The following is an 11,209-nucleotide window of genomic DNA, read 5'->3' as shown; positions in this document are numbered from 1 at the left end:
ATCACTTGGGCAGAGACCAACACCTGCCTTTCTACAACTTCCTTTCCAGCAGTTGTAGACAGTGACAAGGTCTCCCCTCATCTTCCTCTTCTCTAGGCTAAACAACCCCAGTTCCCTCAGCCACTCCTCATAAGACTTGTTTTCCAGGTCCTTCACCAGTTTCATTGCTCTTCTCTGGATGTGCTCCAGCACCTCAATGTCTTTCTTCTAGTGAGGGGCCCAAAACTAAACACAGGATTCGAAGTGCGGTCTCATCAGTGCCGAGTGCAGGAGCAGAATCACTGCTCTGGACCTGCTGGCCACGCCGTTTCTGATACGAGCCAAGATGCCATTGGCCTTCTTGGCCACCTGGGCACACTGCTGGCTCATTTTCAGTCTGCTGTCCACCAACACCCCCAAGTCCTTCTCTGCTGGGCAGCTTTCCAGCCACTCCTCCCCAAACCTGTAGCACTGCATAGGGATTTTGTGTCCCAAGTGCAGGACTCTGCACATGGCCTTGTTAAACCTCATCCCATTGGCCTCAGCCCATCGATCCAGCCTGTTCAGATCCCTTTGCAGAGTCTCCCTAGCCTCCAACACTAAACTTCCTCCCAGTTTAGTGTCATCTGGAAACTTGCTAAGGGTGCATTCAATCCCCTCATCCAGATGGTTGCAGTGATGCCTCCCTGGGCCAGCTGTGGAGCCCCCACGGGCAGTGCTGTGTGAACAAGAGGTGTCAGAGTGTGCTGCTCTACCAGAGACCATGGGCAGTCCTCATGGCCCTAATTGTCTGTCAGTGACCCATAGGGACAGGCCTGTAGCAGGTTAATCTTTGAAAATTAAATTTGAGAAGAATGGATAAAAGCTGCTGTGTTAGTACACGGGTATTAATAGCCACAATAACAGTATGGTAATAGAATTAATGATAGCTTGCACCGAAAGAACTTTGGAAGACTTTCTAACAGTTTCTGACAATGAGAAAGTTTTCCACAGATTTCAATGCATAGCTTAAAATGCACATCTGGTGTATCTATTTTACATATTTTTTCTGAGATCTATAGCTCATTCAGCCCTTTAAGATTTTGCTCCAAATTGCCTTGGTGCTACAAATGTCCTATGTGACATTTAAACACCACATCTTGCACGAAAAGCAATACTGGAATAGGTATTTTATATATGTTTTAATGACACACTGAGCTTTGGAAAAGAAATACTGAAAAATTAATACACTTCATACTCTGTGTTCCTCGTGCCTGGGCTAAATCAATTCAGCACTTAAAAACAATCATTCTCAACCAGAGTTCTGGCTCTTTGTATTCAGGTCTTAAAGACATCAAAAGAATGAGAATGGAGGACTGGGATTTTTAAATAATTTTTAGGAAAACGGGTACCACAAAGGTTTCTCTGATCTTACAATTATAATGGGTGCTTGGATATTGTAGTACTGGATTCAGTATTATAGAATAGATGTGAATACAAAAAACAAATCAAGTTCCTGTTTAACTGCAGCTTACAGAAAAAAACTAGGTTTGTCACTAAATGTATTTATTTATTGACTGAGTTTGTTGATCAGGATATGACTGTAGAGATGAAACATCTAGCTTTCAAAGTCATTCTTGCAGGACACAGACAGGATGCAATCACTCCATGTACATTTTTGACATCACTGCAGTCCACAGTCTAGGCCTCATAACATAAAAGAACATAAGTTGCGAGAGAGACCTGGTTTTCCTTTAAAGGCTTTCACACTAGGGAAAACTTCCAGACATAAACACAAATCACACACATGTTTTCTCATCAAATCACCAAGTATTTTAAATTGGAACAAGACTCAATTCCTTTCACAAGTGGCATTGTTCTAACGATCTTACAGTGAGCATCTCAGCAGTGGATGACAGGAGTTGTATCTCATTCCTCCCTGCAGCCCTGCTGCAAGTTAATAGGAGTTATGTGAGCAACTGTTGGGCTGACCAAACTTTGATCGGAAATGAGAGCGTGTGGTGAGTGATGAGTCCTTCAACTGCTCAGAAGCAGTGAGAATTGCTGCCCTCTGTGTTGCATACGATTTCAAGCCTGCCCCCAGCACCAGGCTCAATGGAGTGGAGGCAGGAGCCCCCAGGCACTGCCCCAGGTGCAGCAGCTCCAGCAGGCAGGGCTCTGCGTGCTGAAGCCCGCCTGCTGGGGAGCGTTGCTGGTGTGCACATCTGGATACTCCATCTGAAGGCATCTTCCAGGCCAGCAGTAACTGGGTGGAAAGTGGGATGCAGAGACTGTGGTTGCTTAAAGAGGCCGTTCTTGTATGTGGACACTCTTAAAAGATGTATGTTGACACCCCAAAATTAGCGTGACAATAACTACAGCTCTTCTAAAAGAATTACTTATGTAACATTATGATCATTAATTTCATATTTTGCTTTTAAAGATAACCTGTAAATTATTATTTTGTTAAGAATTACTTTTTCATCATTTTGTGTAGAGGAAGTTTCAGATGTATGAATTGTTTAAATGCTTTCTGGATGTTTTTTGCCTCAGCATTTTTGGAATGTGAAATCTGGTCTCTTTGGTTTAGCTGGAGGACTTCACTGAGGTTTCAAACCATCTTTAGACCATGGATTCTTTTATCTTTCGGAAATGAGGAAAGTGTTTACTCTTTTTAAAAAAACTCATACTGTTTCAAATGCTCTTTTAGCAGTTAAGTTTGTGTTAACAAACATAAAACCTCATTAAACAGGGTTTTAGACAGCCTGACTTAAAGCAAATTCCTGTTTCAATTACTTAGCTTCTTCTTGCCTGAATCCCAGCATGGCATCATTTCATGGGAGGTCTGTCCATTTCCCGTTGAAGCCTCAGGGAGAAACTTCCCTGGTCGACTGGAAACTTGTCATGACAGAGGCACAGCATAGCTAGCGGGGCAAAGGCTGCCATATCCTAGCCTCCTCTGCCCATGGAGGAGACCTACGGAAGCCAACTCTCATCCAGGAGCTCTACTGCAGTGTTAAAGCAGTTTTTGAGCTCGTATATCCTGCCTTTCCACTGAAGTGGTACTTTTTACCCCTCCCATTCTCAGTGCTTTTTTATGTAGAGCTAAATGGAACATAAACACCGATTGACTTATACCGTCAGTCCTGCTTAATAAATGCAAAAGGAGTATGTTGTCCAAGGAAACTTGCCTTTGTATCCGAAATTTTTAATATTGATGTAGCTTTGTCACTTTTCAAAATATAACTCCTTTGACGTATCCATGGGCAATCTGTTCTGAGTACGTGAACCTCTATCAGAAGAAAACCTTTATCCTGTGGGACTGGGAAACTCTTTCACTGGTTTCTGTCAACAGCTAGTTATAACCTGCTAAAGTGAAAGTACTTTTTATTTGTTTTTAATCAAATCAGATAAACACATCTTCTTTGATCTTTAAGAAGCCCTTTCTTGTTAACTTGCTTTATACTTTTATGTTTTGGCATTCATTGAAAATCTAATTATTTAAAAAGTTATTTTGTTTTAAATTATTAAACCTTTTCTGAATTTAAGATAAACAGGGGCATGTTTTGTTAAAGATTAAAAATAAATTTCACACAAAACTGCAAAACGTAGCAAAGATAATAATGTGTAGGCGTCAGAGTGTTCCAAAACAAGACTCTCTAGGGGCTCTTCTGAGCACACGGCTACGTTAAAACCCTGTTCTGAAACAGCTCAGGAAACCCCTGACTCTAACCCACCCTTTCCTGAAGCTGGTGAAAGTATTTAGAAAAAAAAGTTACTGTTGGAGGGAGAAGGAAAAAAAAAAAAAAAGAATCCTACATATTGCCGAAGCAGATGATTTTTTCCTGTTTGTTTACAAGCAAACTCTGCAGCTTATATAGATCCTCATCCTCCTTATACAGATGCCACAAGCAGTCCAGTAGACAACCCCCAAAAGTACCTTGTTTTCTCTCTATGAAATGTAGACTTTTTTAAAGTGCTATAGCATCCAGTGGAGAAATAATACCAAAAATCCTTCGTTTAATTATTTGATTTATAATTCATTAATTGATTTTAAGAGAAAAGATAGCATGTCTGTAGAAGTGTCTTCAAATCCTGTTTTGGTAGATCAAACAAGGGATGCCAGTTGGCTTTTAATCCAGGTTACACGCTTGGATTAAAAAGGGGTCCTGAAGTGATGAATTATTTTGTAGCTCATCAGTGCTTTTGTAAGTCTAGGACTTCTTTATTTGTAGTAATCTGATGTTTGGACTCTAAGAAGCCTGAGCTGCTCTTCTGTGTGCTCCTTTTGTGGACCCTGAAAAGCTGTAATGGGGAGAGCCAGTCACTAGGGGATGCTCAGCAGCCAAACACCCCGAACCTGCCTTCCTCCTCAGCTCTTGCCAGCTGCTGCTGTTCGTCTAGCTGGGAGTTAGGTGCTTGTGGCTTATTTTGAGTACTTTTTCTCTTCACTCACAATGCTGTGAGAACTACAAAAAAAAAAAAAAAAAAAAAAGTCGAAAGTTAAAAAGCAATGTATGTGCAGGGGCTGAAGCTACACGGACAGAACCTGCGGGAATGCCACAAGGAATATTTTTCTATTAATAGGTAAAGAGCAATTTTCAGTAAACTCTGTTGCCTCATGGTGACCATATAATTCTTAAACTCATCCTTCAGCCTGAATCAAATGTTTTAACCTGTCCAGTGTTTATGCAGTCAGGTTCTCACTCCTCCTTAATCTTTTTTTTTGGGCAGTGAAACAAAGTCCCTCATGAGAGTTCACAGAAAAAAAAACAAACCTTTTTTATCTCTCCCCTTAGCCTGGAGTGATTTGCTTCCCAGAACAACCACCCTGCACATATAGGTGAGACTAAGAGCACGTTTCCTGTAAGAGTGTCTTCCTAAGGGAAACCTTGAAAATAATTAATAGTAGTCACAGCTGAAAGAATTGAATGGAACGTTACTTCCCATTCCTGCTGCTGTTCAGGAGAAAAATCACCCAAGAGTCTGCCAAAATGCCTAGTAGAAGAGGGGAGCCTGAGACTGCTCTGACTCATAACCAAATCCATTAAGCAGCAAGATAATCAGAAGTCACCTCAATTTCCTCTTACAGTTGAAGACAATAAATGAGCCAGGAATCACCAAGCTGAAAAGTTAGCATTTTGCACAGAAAACTGACATTTTCAGCAAAAAAAACCCCTATGTATCATTAAATATAAATGTTTACTTTCACTATAAGAAACTGTTGACATAAAATTTTCTCCATGTACTTTTCCTGTCATTTTAAAAACAAAAATGTGACAAAGTTTCTGATCTAACCGCAATGTGCTGCTTAAGAGCACCATCATCAGTCAAGTGGATGGCATTGTGATGACTGGCTTGGAAACAGTTAAGGCTCAAATCTTCAAAGGTAATTATGCATTGAACTCCTCAGGATTTGAGCCAGGTTTAGCCAGCAAAATCAAGAGCCAGTCTAGAGCCTCCTGAATTTTGGCCAAGCTTGGGCTTAGGTTTGAATCTGATGACTCATTTCTGATAGAAAACTGCTGTTTGCTCACAAGTAGGTAAATAGAAGTTGTAGCTTACAGAAAGCAGCTTGTATGAGGACCCTGACACTTGTAGAGAGCTTGCCTGAATTTCAGAGGGTTCATGGGTGCAATGATCCCACTGTGAGAGGACTTAACAAGCCAAGGCTGGAGCAAAGCAGTGACGTTGTTTTTGTATGGAACTATTACAGTGTTTCTTCAGGAAAACCTTTTAAGAAATTCAATGCTATTATATTGTAAAGTGTGTTGGCAGTTAATTAATTGTTTCTATGAAGAAAATAATGCATTATGATTTTTTTTTCATTTTTCTGGAAGCTATGATTATGTATTTCCATGGATGATTTTGTTCATACTTCCTTACTGTAAGTTTTCCACACAATGGGCTTAACGTCTTTTGCTCTTTGAATTGCATCTCTTAATTCTGAGTCTCTACACTACTTGTTTCATGACACGTATTGCTTTTTTTTTTTGCATGTATTAAGCAGCTTAAATTGTGATCCTATGCTCCAGTTTATTGTTGAAAGATGCTGAAAGTCTGCTGCTGGAACTTTGTTTTACACTGACCTTTCCTATTCACTTTATGTAGCAACATTAGGAAATTCTTATGACAGAAACCATCAATGGATTCAGACAGTAGCAGGCCTATACTTACCAAATGAATGTTGCGGCAGAGAATCAATATGAGTTTATTTGCACAAAATTATTGAATCATATGCCATTATAGTGTTGTAGAGGTTATTTAACACAATGAACTAAAACTAAAGAGAAAGCAAACAAGTTTTTCTACCATTAGGCCAATTCTCTATTTTAGTTTCAGAAGAAACTACAAACCTCATTTTTTGTGAAAGAAAATGGTGAATTGGATTCACGGTGCCCTCCCAGGTTAAAAAAAAATGAAAAATGGAAAAAAAAAAGGCAAATATTTTGAAGAATTAGATTTAGGCTGGAACAAAGAAGATGCAAATGAGCTGTGAAAGCTTGTGTGGTTTCTTCTTCAGAAGGACTTTTTTAAGTTGTAAAAGATTACCGGAAAAACAAACCCCAAGCCGTTTATTCAAAAGAGCAAACAGTCCTGAAAGGATTTGGGAAATATATACAGTGGACATTTCAAGAGAGACTGTCATATCCTCTTCTGAGAGTAAATTTGTGTGAATACCTTTGTGGTGGAGGATCAGAGTGGGCAGATCAAAGTAATATATGGGCTCAAGGGAGACGAGGAGAGGGAAGAGAGGTTGGTGTAGGATCGCATTTGGATTCAAGGGCTCCTTTTGGCTCACTTGAGTCCTGTCCACTGCTATTACAAAGAGCCATGTTTTATGATTATTTTTATAACATCTTAATAAACTTGCGTATTAAGTTAACTTGATCCCATTCCTCTTCCTTCTTCCTTGACTGTTCTTATTCTGGGTGGTTGTGCTGGAACCTCATTGCTCTGGTCATGATGCAACTCCATGCCTGGACAGAAATTATTTACAGCCAGTTTATGCCTATTTGTTCTGATGGCTTTGCTGGCTTTCAGCTAACACAGTTCATACTCCATGAAGAGGACGTGAGCATCCAGACTGTCTATGATAATGCCATCACAGGCATTCCCAGAACATGCTTCAATTTTACATTTCTTGAACGTCAATAGTCAGAATTTTGTAGAGTTCTTCACGTGAGGTCACCTCAGTGCCTACATGGCTACAGTAACAAAACTCTCCTCATATAGGATTACATTTGTTTTTTTTCATAGTTGCCTCACACTGGTGCTTCATAAGCTACTCTCAGGCTTTCTGTTTACCAGAGATCTTTACATGGCAAGCTCTGTGCTGCAGAAAGTCTTGTTCTTAATCTCTAGTCAATGACCTTGTTTTATTCTGTTACATTTCTAGTATTCTAATGTAATTGACATGTAATTAGTCTGATGTTACTCTGGTTTGGGATTTCCCAATTTTCTGGGCTACCATAAACTTCAATTAGCATATTTTCTTGTGGGGACATCAGTTATGGAAATATTAAATAAGATTAATCCTAAAAACAGTCCTCGAGGAAGACCAATATAACCTGAATCATCTCATTTCAAGGCACTTCATTATAGTCTTCCCTAAAATATAATAATATTTCATTCAAATTTCAATTCTACCATTAACAAACATTCTTCCTCTTTAACAATACTTTTCCTTGTGACATTGTATCAAATACGAAACTAAAATTATGCTAGATGAGAGCTGTGCTTTATTATTTTCAAAACCTCAATTACACAATCACAGAAGAATATTGTATCACTTTGACATAGTTTCCTTCAGCAAAAATCCATTTCTCAGCCTATGTTATTTTCCAATTCCCAATGCCTAATTATTTCCTCTATCAAAGTTTGTTCTAAAATTATGCATATTTTTATTGTCAGATTACTGACTTTATTGTTATCTAGAATATTTTTTTCCTCTCTTTCTTAAACATAGCTCCTGGCTGTACCACTAGTCAATAGACAGAGCCAATACAAATTTGTATTTCATATTGAAAATCCTTATGGTGAGATTTGCAATTGCTATGCTGGTTCTTTGAGTATTGGAGGATAAACATTAGCTAGGTGACTAAATTTAGGCCTTTCAGCTTTTTATATTTTTCTGCCACCTTAGAAATAGACGTTTCCAATGCTGCAGGTTTCTTCAAAATTACCTTTCAACCTTGCTAGCATGTTGTAACTTCTCCATCTGCTTTAAAATTGAGGCAGAATACTCATTTTGAGGGGTCCTGCTCTAAAGAGAAACTGGATTTACACCAGGTCTTGTTTACAACTATATCTATGTTAAAACAAAGGTTACTACTATTTTTTCCAAATGTGATCTTCCCTCTAGATTCATATTAAATCTGATTGCAGTAAAAGCTATAGCTTTTGGCTTCTGTTAGAGAATAGCATGCTGACCATCCCCAAAAGATGAAAAAAACCCTTTGAAAAAGAGAGGAAGGAAGAATGTCTGGAGCCTTCTCCTCTGGGATATTTCTGTCTAAAGAGTGTAAATAAGGATCATGCCCTAAAAGGTGTGCTGTGTTTTGGCTTCTCAGTGCATAAGATTTGAGTAAGAGAGATCAGAATTTTCTTTTTATAGTTGTGAGGTGGTATGTGGATCTGCTCTGTGTCCAAGAGAAACAACTTAATTTTCATTATATACTGAGAAATAGTGTTGGATTGGGTTGTGAGAGGTTTCAACTACTTTCTCCCTCAGAAAGGGAGATGTAGTCACAAAATTCCTGAAACAAAACATATCCAGTGTGTTTCCAGAGCTCAGCCGATAAGCATCTTCCCACTTTAAATAAAGAAACTATTATAGACATCAGGTGTACTTCAGCATTTTACTTTACCCATATTTAACTCTGCCTGCCAAGTGTTTTGCTTATTCCTTGAAGCTGCCCTCAGATCCAGATGAAAACATGTCCATCTGCACTTTTCCTGGACCGTTTTCAAAAACAGACTAAAACTTGTACTCTGTCTTTCAGATATGTACCCCAAAGTCTCCTAAGTGTAGACCACCAATTCATTCATTAATGGTCTCAGCGAGCTTCTTGCTAGTCTGACAACAAGATGCTAATGCATTAATCTACTACTCTGTTGCAATGCATATTTCTCCACAATTTTTCTGGCAGTTTTCCTTAAAGCCTGCTGAAATTATTCATCTTTCATTTTGTACCCAATGTGCCATGAGCTCATGCTTTCTTTAGTCTAATGATAGATATTATGGAAAAATAAACTGCCGTTAGTTGATATCTTAAACTGCTCTGCTTTCAGCTACAGCTCACACATGTTGTGGAGACTGATAACTTACTGAGTTTGCTATCACTGCAGTTTCCAGAAAAGTTGCCCCAGATTTCAGAAGAGAAGAGAATTCCTCTGAGTGAAGATTACAGAGATAAGGAACATGAAATTATGTGTTTGGCCTCCATTCTAGATACACTTGTCTATTATTAACCACTGTCTGGCATATTTGAACATAATAAGAGGTGAATGTTAAGTGATAAGAAAGAGTAGATATTAGGATTACTTCTCTGTTCAAAGGATTTTACTTCTGGCCTACCCTGCACTTGCTTTCCTACCATTTCACAAGCTGGGTTATGATAATACATTAGTGTTGATAATCCTGCTAAAATAATTCCATCATTTAGAAAATGTGGGAGAAAGAAGCTCAACTCAGTAAGTTCATTGAGAAGTGAAAAGCCAGAGAAGGAATCATGGAAGACAATTCCTCGAACCTCTCCTTGTGCTTATTCACAATAAAATATTAGAGAACATAACTGTCTTATAGCCAAAGGATATTATGTACTTACTTACGGGACATATGAAAGCTGAAAGTCAATTTTCCTTTGCCTATCCCTCATTCTTTTCTTGCTTTTCTGAGAATTTTCCTGTAGCAAAATGTAACTTGCCGACTTTGCAAATTATGTTATTAAAATTTTGGAAAACATATCCTATATTCTATATGAATTCTGTGAACATAACAATGCCAGCTTTTCCTTGAAACTTTGATAGTCCAGAGAGTCAGCATCTAAGCATGGAGTAGTGGCACCTTGTTGGGAAATCCCCCTGTGTTATCAGGTTATCTCTATAGTGTCCAACATCCTTTGTCTTTTTCTGAGCAAAGAACCTTTTGCTTCTGTTCAGACACATATTCCACCTTGGTTTTCCCCTCTTACTAGCAGTGAAATCCATATTAAAGGTGTATTTTACAAGTTTTTTTTTTTTCTTCAAGCAGGAGAGACTCAAAAGAGAAAAACAATAAAGATGGAAAACAATAAAGATGGAAAATAAAGCATTTGCTTCTTGTCATCTAGGTGAAGATTGTACAAAGACTCATTTATAACAGGCTATGTGCTTTAATTACAAAGTTTATAGGTAGGTAATGTTTAGTCCTCACATCGCATCCTCTTCCTTCCTCTCTATATTGCTGTTCCTTGGAGCTCACACTGTGTCTGCATTTTCCTAAAAAATCAGTGCATCTTCCTCTCCAGGAAGTGGCTTGTTCTTTTATAGCAAAGCCAATCTTTGTCCTCTTTAAAGGCCATATATCCTCTGCTGTCTAGGGACAATACCCCTGAACACATCTGTCTAGACATACTAGAGCCTACCTTCCCTCTTCTGATACTGAAAAACTGACATTCTCTTAAAATAGACTTTACAGCAAATTTCATGTGTCCATGCAGATGCAGAGCTGTGATTTTGAAGGATATTTGGCCTTACGCACAGTTGTTTTCATAAACATGCCTGTAATATGAACTGCAATTTTTCATAACTAAGCCTGTATGGGTCACTTCTCATTCATTCTTTCCCATGCTATAGACCAAACCAAAACAAAATACATCATAGTATTTTTTGAGTAAGCTGGACCCTAACATTTTGAAAATAAAGGACAGCCTATTAGTTCCCTGTTGATTCTTTGTGGTCCACTGGTAGGGAATGTGGAGTGTCCTATAAATGTTATTTGATAAAAGCTGAGGCTAGGCACCCTGCTGGTTTTGAGGATCATGCTGAGATGAACTGCTGGTAGGATATGCAAGACAGCAGATTTGTTTATCCTTATTTCTCCGCTCACATCCCTGAGCACACATGGTTGCTGTTTTTGTTTTGACTAATTTTGACTTTTTTAAATGTGAGAAAAGTGGTTAAAATGATGTAATCCCTGTCTGAAGTAGGGATGCGTGTGAAAGAGTGGAAATGCTGACAGTCCTCTGGCTGAAGCAGCATGAATAGT

This window comes from Cuculus canorus, chromosome 1 (assembly GCF_017976375.1).
Source record: "Cuculus canorus isolate bCucCan1 chromosome 1, bCucCan1.pri, whole genome shotgun sequence".
In the NCBI taxonomy this organism is placed as follows: Eukaryota; Metazoa; Chordata; class Aves; order Cuculiformes; family Cuculidae; genus Cuculus; species Cuculus canorus.
The sequence above is the reverse complement of the archived record's forward strand: the minus strand, read 5'-3'. Positions refer to the sequence as shown.